General features: G+C 46.6%; 1 protein-coding gene across 3 annotated transcripts in view; it reads left to right on the forward strand.

The window, feature by feature from the left end:
• Nucleotides 1–5778: 5778 nt before the first annotated feature.
• Nup93 (nucleoporin 93) overlaps nt 5779–7874 on the forward strand; it is a 103551-nt gene continuing 101455 nt past the window's right edge. Inside the window, exon 1 of one of the 3 annotated variants that reach the window (XM_031340902.1) lies at nt 5779–5869. The gene's annotated coding sequence lies outside the window, so the exon portion shown is untranslated. Of the gene's footprint in view, nt 5870–5973; nt 5989–7874 lie in introns of those variants that run through there. The other 2 variants (XM_031340903.1, XM_031340904.1) reach the window with 2 other exon arrangements.

The following is a 7874-nucleotide window of genomic DNA, read 5'->3' on the forward strand; positions in this document are numbered from 1 at the left end:
GGGGGGGGGGGGGGGTTATTACCCTTAGTATTAGCTAAGAGTTGGTGTGCTGGGATTAATGGCCCTGGCCTTGTTTGACTCATTCTTCAGCTCTGAACTCAACAAATGGCCTTGAAGAAACTTAATCCTCCTGCTTTTACAGCACTGGTGAAATGAGACTGTTACTGACGCCTTTCCCCAAAAGCCACTGTGAGTGTTACACGAGGAAAATTCTTGTAGAGGCCTTGCATCCGAGAACACTGCACACAGTTAGTGCTCAATTGTTGATTTCTATGGTATTTATTTACTTACAGTTTTTTTTTGGGTCTGCTCTTTAACAGATCCCAGTTGGAGAGAACAGCTTTAGGTACTTAGGCTCATCAGGAAACCTGACAGAGTCCAAAGATGTGATTTGCATTACAGGAACTGTCAACTTTCTTCAACCAGGAACAGCCTTACTTCTTTAGGCTAAGTCCGTAGTAAGGATGGCAAACGTAGATATGGAAAGACCTGAGTCAATCAACCCTGCTGCTGCTAATAGGTGAGCAAGCAATATTCCTCATTGTTTCAACTGATTATCTCAGATGTCCTGGGCAATATGGCCGGCTTCTTACAGTCTTTTACTGAGCTTGGACTTGCTCTCAGCATTTTTCACACCCGCTTCCCGGCATGCCTGCTGCATTGCCAGGAGCTGCTGCTCCAGCAGAAGCCAATTTGCCATCCTTGATAATGTCAAATCACCTTTTGTGCAAGTTGAAATTAAACCTGTGCAGAGGGCAAAGCTAGAGCCTTCCCTTCTAAGCTTTTAATGTCTCCCGGAGAATACGGCTGATCGCTCAGCCACAGATCACAAAGCTTTATGTAATTTGCTGCCACCCACTATGAAATCATTTCTGGCAGCAGCAGCTTGAGATAGGAGAGCAATCAGTGTGGTGGGGAGGCGTCTGTCTGTCCTTTACAAAGTATTTCTTGCTTTGTACTCTATAAGGGGCGTAGTACATATGGGGGACAGCAAAATGGAAAATCAGAATTCTGGACTGCCAACAGCTGGGGGAGGGCATGCAATATGAGTTTTGGGTCGCCAAAATGATTTCAAACTCCACAACTATTTTATTGAAGTGTAATGAATAATATATTTGTGGCAAAATGCACAGATCTTAAATGTGCAGCTTAATACATTTTTAAAAAGTGAATACCCCCATGTGCTTAGCAGACGGATTAAGAAACAGAACATTTTCAGATCTGAGAAGATTCCTTCGTTCCCTTCCCAGCCAACACCCCCTTTCCACTCCAAAATAGACACCATCCTGACATCCATCACCACAGATTAGCAATTAGCTTTGCCTGGTTTGAACTCTATGCTAATGGAATCTTCCTTTTGTGTCTTCATTCTTTGCCTTCACATTCTGTGAGACTTGTGCATGAGGTCTAGTCCAGTCTGGGCTACATAGGGAGCTCCAAGCCAGCCAGGGCTCTATAGTGAGGTCACATCTAAAACAATAAGCATATTCTGCTCTTAGAGACATTTGTAAAAGCTGGTTTCAAAGACAAGGATTTTTGTTTTTGTTTTTGTTTTTTCTGAGAAAGGGTTTCTCTGTGTAGCTCTGGCTGTCCTGGATCTCACTCTGTAGACCAGGCTGGCCTCAAACTCAGAGATGCACCTGCCTCTGTCTCCCAAGTGCTGGGATTAAAGGCGTGCGCCACCACTGCCCAGCTTCTGCTTACTTTCTTAGGCTTTTTGATGAACTGGGAAACAGAGTCTTAATGGAGTAAGAGTTCCCTTAAGTAACTGTTTATGTTAGGTTTGTTTGTTTTGTTGTTTGTTTGTTTGTTTGTTGGTGTTTTCGAGACAGGGTTTCTCTGTGTAGCCCTGGCTGTCCTGGAACTCACTTTGTAGACCAGGCTGGCCTCCAACTCAGAAATCCACCTGCCTCTGCCTCCCAAGTGGTGGAATTAAAGGCGTGCGCCACCACCGCCCGGCTTGTTGTTTGTTTTTTGATACAAGTTTCACTATGGAGGTCAGGCTGGCCTGAAACTCCAGGAGCTTCACCTGTCTTTGCCTCCCAAGTACTGGGATTAAAGAATGTGGCCTACCCTAAGCAGTTTTACGTTAAGGTAATTTTGGTACATTTAACACCCTATATATCCGTGACTACAGACTAGTGTCTAGAGCTGTGGATCTGACTCTAAATATTATGAAAAACTTCACACAGTTAAATCTTTCAGCATGCAAGTTTAATACATACAAAATGCTCTCTTTTATACAACATGCATTGCACCACAACTTATAATCTATCAAATAGTGAATAAAAGCGTGATGACAGACATTTCTACCATTTGTGATTGTCATCATTCAGACAAAAAGTGACCATTTTCATAGTCCTTTTAAAACCTGGTTGTGGTGGAATAAAAATGGCCCCTAGAGGCTCCTAGAGACTGAACCACCAACCAAGGAGCATGCATGGGCTGGACGTAGGCACCCTGGCATATAGGTAGCAGAAGTCTTCATGTGGGTCTCCCAACAACTGGAGCAGGGAGCTGTCTCTGACTCTGTTGCCTGCCTGTGGATCCTATTCCCCTAACTGGACTATCTTGTCTGGACTCGGTGGGAGAGAATGTGCCCAGTCCTTCAGTGACTTGATGTGCCAGGATGGGTTGGTACCCAGGGGAGCCTCCCCCTTCTCAGAGGAGAAGGGGATGTAAGGAAGAGCTGTGTAAGGTGAGGACTGGGAAAAGAGGGGAGGCTGCCATCAGGATATAAGGTGAATAAATTAATTAATGAAAAAAATGGCCCCCATAGACTCATAGGGAGTGGCACTATTGGAGGTATGGTATTGGTGAAGTGGGTGTGGCCTAGTTGGAGGAAGTGTGTCACTGGGGGTGGGCTTTTGGGTTTCAGAAGCCCAAGTCCAACCCATTGTCATTTTTTCTTCCTGCTGTCTGCCAACCCAGATGTAGAAGTCTCAGTAGGCTTTCCAGGACCGTGTCTGCCTGCATGCTGCCATCCTTCCCAATATGACCAAAGTGGACTAAACCTACACTGGAAGCCAGCCTCAGTTAAATGTCTTCCTTTATAAGGGTTGCCATGGGTGTGGTGTCTCTTCATAGCAATAAAGGGCTAACCAAGACACTGACTAACATCTATTTGCTTTGACTAAATGAGTTTTACTGTTGTACATTTGAGGCACACCTTAGACATTAGAAAATGACTGTTTGTGGTCACCCCTCCCCTTCCCTACATAGGCAAAAGAAAGGTCTGAAGTTGTTGCGGGAAATATTTAAAAAATAGAACTGTCATGTTCCTGTGCTTGTGCCGACAACTCTCTGCCCCAGCGGCCATGCACGGGTGGGCAATGGCCGACCTGTTTTTATCTCATGGAGACTCTGACTCAGAACTCCACAATCTCTCCATCCAGCTTGATAGGTTCCCACTGACCAATTGTTACCATGCCAGCCCCGTGCTTCAAATCCCCCAAGGCCTTTGTGGTGCACCTCAGGCAAACCTATGTCTTGCGGCCGTACCTCTCTCTCTTGAACCTGGTCGAGCCGCTGCATGAAGGAAAACACAACATAAACTTAGTTCAGAAATGACGGTAACTCAATAGTTGGGCACAGCAACTAAAATCCTAATCTTGTAAGCCTTATTAAATCTAAATCCTCCGGTAGCAAATCCTGACAGATCTGTCCTTGAAACCAGGAGACACTGGTAGCTACTTCTTGTCCTCACCCTATCCCCATCCAATACTCACTCAGTGATTGGCTCCTTTATTCATTAGGAGAGTGGTTCACCGGAAGTCACCTGAGTACATGACTGGCTTCTTGTCTGCAGACCCTCCCGGGAGAGTGGAATTAGCATCAAAATTCAAATAGCACCAGGCCCTTCTAGAACGTGAAGTATTGATTTTTGTCATTTCTATAGATCAGCAGTTGGGTTGAGACCCCTCTGGGGGCCGCATATCAGATGTCCTGCATATCAGATATTTACATTACAACTCATAACAGCAGCAAAATTACAGTCATGAAAGAGCAACAAAGTGACTTTATGGTTGGGGTCACCACAGCATGAGGAACTGGATTAGGTCACAGCATTAGGAAGGCTGAGAAGCACTACTGTAGAGCTTATTGAGCCAGAGGTTCTAAATTTTCCTGGCAAAATAGAAGCTGAGTTAATTTATAAAGAACTTATTGGTGGGGGGGGGCAACTGGAGGGTTGGCATAGTTGGCAAAGTACTTGTTCTTGGAGAGGACCCGGGTTCTATTTCCAACACCCACATGCTGGTCCACAACTGTGTGTAATTCCAGTTTTAGGGGATTTAATGCCCTGTTTTGGCCTCTGTGGGCATCTGGCACAAACATGGAACACATACACACATGCATGAAAAACACTCATACCCATGAAATTAAAACAAAACAGAATTTCTGGGTCTAGCAAGATGGTTCAGTAGATAAAGACACTGTTGCCAAGCCAAAGGACCAGAGTACACACACCACACCACACACACACACACACACACACACACACACACACACGAGAAGAGAGAGACACAGACACAGAGAGAGACAGACAGAGGCAGAGAGACAGAGAGAGAGACAGAGAGAGAGGGGTTTTCTTATGGCATGTTAATTAATGTCATAAAAATAAATAAAAACTTTTTGGGGCTGGTGAGATGGCTCAGCGGGTAAGAGCACTGACTGCTCTTCCAAAGGTCCTGAGTTCAAATCCCAGCAACCACATGGTGGCTCACAACCACCCATTATGAGATCTGACGCCCTCTTCTGATGCTGTCTGAAGACAGCTACAGTGTACTTATTTATAATAATAAATAAATCTTTGGGCTAGAGCTCGCAGGGACTGAGCAAGTGGGTTGGGGTGTCCAGAGGTCCTTAAAAAAAAGTCAGTTCCCAACAACCAGATGAAGGCTCATCTGTCCAGCTACAGTGTGTACTCACATACATAAAATAAATAAATAAATACATCTTTTAAAAAGAAAACAAGTTTTGGGTTGTCAAGAAGTCTCAGTTGGTAAAGTACCTGCTGAGCAAGCATGAGAACCTGAGTTCTGATCCCCAGTGCCCAAGTAAAAGCCCAGTGTGGTGGGAAGCTCTTTAACCCTAGTGCTAAGGGGAGGAAGGCAGAGACAGGTAGACCCCTGGAGCTCACTGGCTCGCTATTTATGCCCATTGGTGAGCTCTGGGCTCAGTGAGAGACCCTGTTTCAAAAAATAAGGCGGAGAGTGATAGAGCAAGTTACCCAACAGCAACCTTTGACCTCCAAGCACATGTGCACATAGGTGCCCACATACTTATGCACATATACAAGTATATACCACAAACATACACAAATGTATACCATCTGTAATCTTTTTTTTTTTTTTAAGATTTATTTATTTATTATATGAGTAGTTTGCTTTTTGGTTCTTAGCTCTCCTAATTACTCCTGCATTTATTCACTATATTTTGTTTCCCTGGCCAAACGGGGAACTGCTTGAGGTCAGGGATCTTGTCTGCTGTGGAAGTCAGCGTGTCCTCTGCACCTAGAACAGGTCCAGGCACCTGACTGGAGCTCTACCACGACGGGCTGAGCTCTCTGGATTTGTCCAGCAGTGGGAACCGTGGAAATGCTTCCTCAAGTACTGTCAACTCCAACCACGTGGTCGGGAGCAAGGCGGAGCTCCTTGACTTTCTTGTAGCGACAGCTCCGCCTCCGACCCCGCCCACGCCCCGCCCACGTCTGTGTCCTCTTGCGAGTCTCCATAAAGTTCATTTGGCGGCGCAACGCGCAGGGGCTTCTGGGAGCTGACCTACTCAGCCAATCAGGAAGCGCGGGCGAGCGGCGCGAGAAGCGGCGGCGGCGTAGTGAAGCAGCCGGAGCCGGCGGCAGCAGAGCTAGGTAAGGCTTGTGAGGTGTGGGTGCCCACGCGGCCCCGATCTTGGGCCCGAGTTCAGGGCCTGGCTCGAAACAGAACCGCGAACCTAGCTCGAACCCCATCTCGCTCTCGTAGTCACGAGGTTCGCGCCTCCTTTCCTTGCAGTAGCTGGGCACGCGATGCGGGCGGGCGACTGCTCACCCAGTGCTGTGACTAGGCTCTTCTGAACGTGGTCCTCCCCACTGGTGCGCTATCGCCACGCCCGCCCACGGCTGCCAGGCGACACCGGGCCTGGCTGCCCTCTATGGGTCGTTGGGGGTTGGGGGAGCGTTCTTCTAGAGAATGGCTCTTCCGGGTGAAGGGACGCTCAGCGAACCTCTGTCAACGCTTGTCTCATTTTACGGATAATCCAATAGGATGCTAATGGTTGCCACTCCGGTTGTCCCACCTGTCTCTGGGTACCCTGTATCCTATATTCTGTAAGGGATGCCCAGGTGTATTGGGTCCCTCCTGAAAGAAAATCACAGCATGCCGGGCATGGGGTCGTTGTCAAAGCGAGTTGAAGCCAGTCTGGTCTACCTTAGACCCTGCCCCACCCCTACCTCCCTAGATGGCTTTCAGCACAAGCAAAGGTCAGCGCTTTAGTAATAATAACGGTAACAATAATAGTAATAGCAACCACAACAAATATCCTCGCTTGGAGCTGTAAGGCTTTTAAATAATGTGTCTGCTACACCCGCCTCCACTCTTCCCCCCAGCCCCCACTCCTCTAGACTTGCTTTGACTTCAGGGCTTTGTTCTTGCAGTTGGATGTCTGTTTTGCCTGCTCTCTTTCTCGGGAGTCTTTACTAGAGGAGCATAGGGGCATTAGAGTGTAAGCCTTTCCTTGATCCAGGTTTTGTTTTTGTTTTTAGCGTTTAGGTTTTACTTGTTCTATGATTGTTTATCTCCCCACCCTCCCCCACCCCCCGTAGAATATGAGTGCCTACCTAGAACCTAGGTCTGGCACACAATAAAGTAAGTGCTCAGTAAATATCAAATACATGAATGTTACTGATATCATTATAGGCTTGTGAATGTGGTGGTGAATGAGACAGGCTTGTTTTTTGGGAAACACCACACACATAAACAATAAGCAAATATTGAAACCATGAGGTATGAACTGTTGGAGCTGTGGTGAGCTTGGGTTCTCTCTCTCCCCCTCTCTTCTCTCTTCCTCTCATATGTGTGCTCTTGTGTGTCTTTTCTGTATATGGATATTTCTGTGGAGGTCAGAAGAGCGTGTCTGATTCCCTGGAGCTAGAGTTACAGACAGCTGTAAATCACTGATGTGGGTGCTGGGAACTGAACTGGAATCCTTTAAAGAGCTGTACATTTTCTTAACTGCTGAGCCATCTTTCTTTCTTTTTTTTTTTTCAAGACAGGGTTTCTCTATGTAGCCTTGGCTGTCCTGGAACTCACTCTGTAGACCAGGCTAGCCTCGAACTCAGAAATCCGCCTGCCTCTCTGCCTTCCAAGTGGTGGAATTAAAGGCGTGCGCCACCTCTGCCCGGCTCTGAGCCATCTTTCTAACCCCTAAGCCTATAAGGTAGATGCATTTAGAGAGAGAGAGAGAGAGAGAGAGAGAGAGAGAGAGAGAGTGTGTGTGTGTGTGTGTGTGTGTGTGTGTGTGTGTCAGAGTAAACATTAGGAAAAGGACCCAAATCTGTTATGGTCACTAGTCATTATAATTAGCAAACATGTTTTTAGTTCTATTATGTGCCAGGCTTAGCAAGATGCTCAGGATTCAGAGTTAAATATTTGTGAACCTTCCCCTACAGGAAGACATATTTGAGAAGAAATGGTCACAGTTGCTCCACTAGGGAGGGATGTATAGAAGGTTCAGAATAATTAGGGGGGGCCTTCTCTGTGTCTGTGGTGGGGATGTGTGTGTACTTGACAAGTACAAGAGTGTGAAGATGCTGGAGAAATGGCTCAGTGGTTAAGAGCACTGACTCTTCTTCCTGAGGTCCTGAGTTCAATTCCCAG

Source organism: Mastomys coucha, unplaced genomic scaffold (genome assembly GCF_008632895.1).
Source record: "Mastomys coucha isolate ucsf_1 unplaced genomic scaffold, UCSF_Mcou_1 pScaffold22, whole genome shotgun sequence".
In the NCBI taxonomy this organism is placed as follows: Eukaryota; Metazoa; Chordata; class Mammalia; order Rodentia; family Muridae; genus Mastomys; species Mastomys coucha.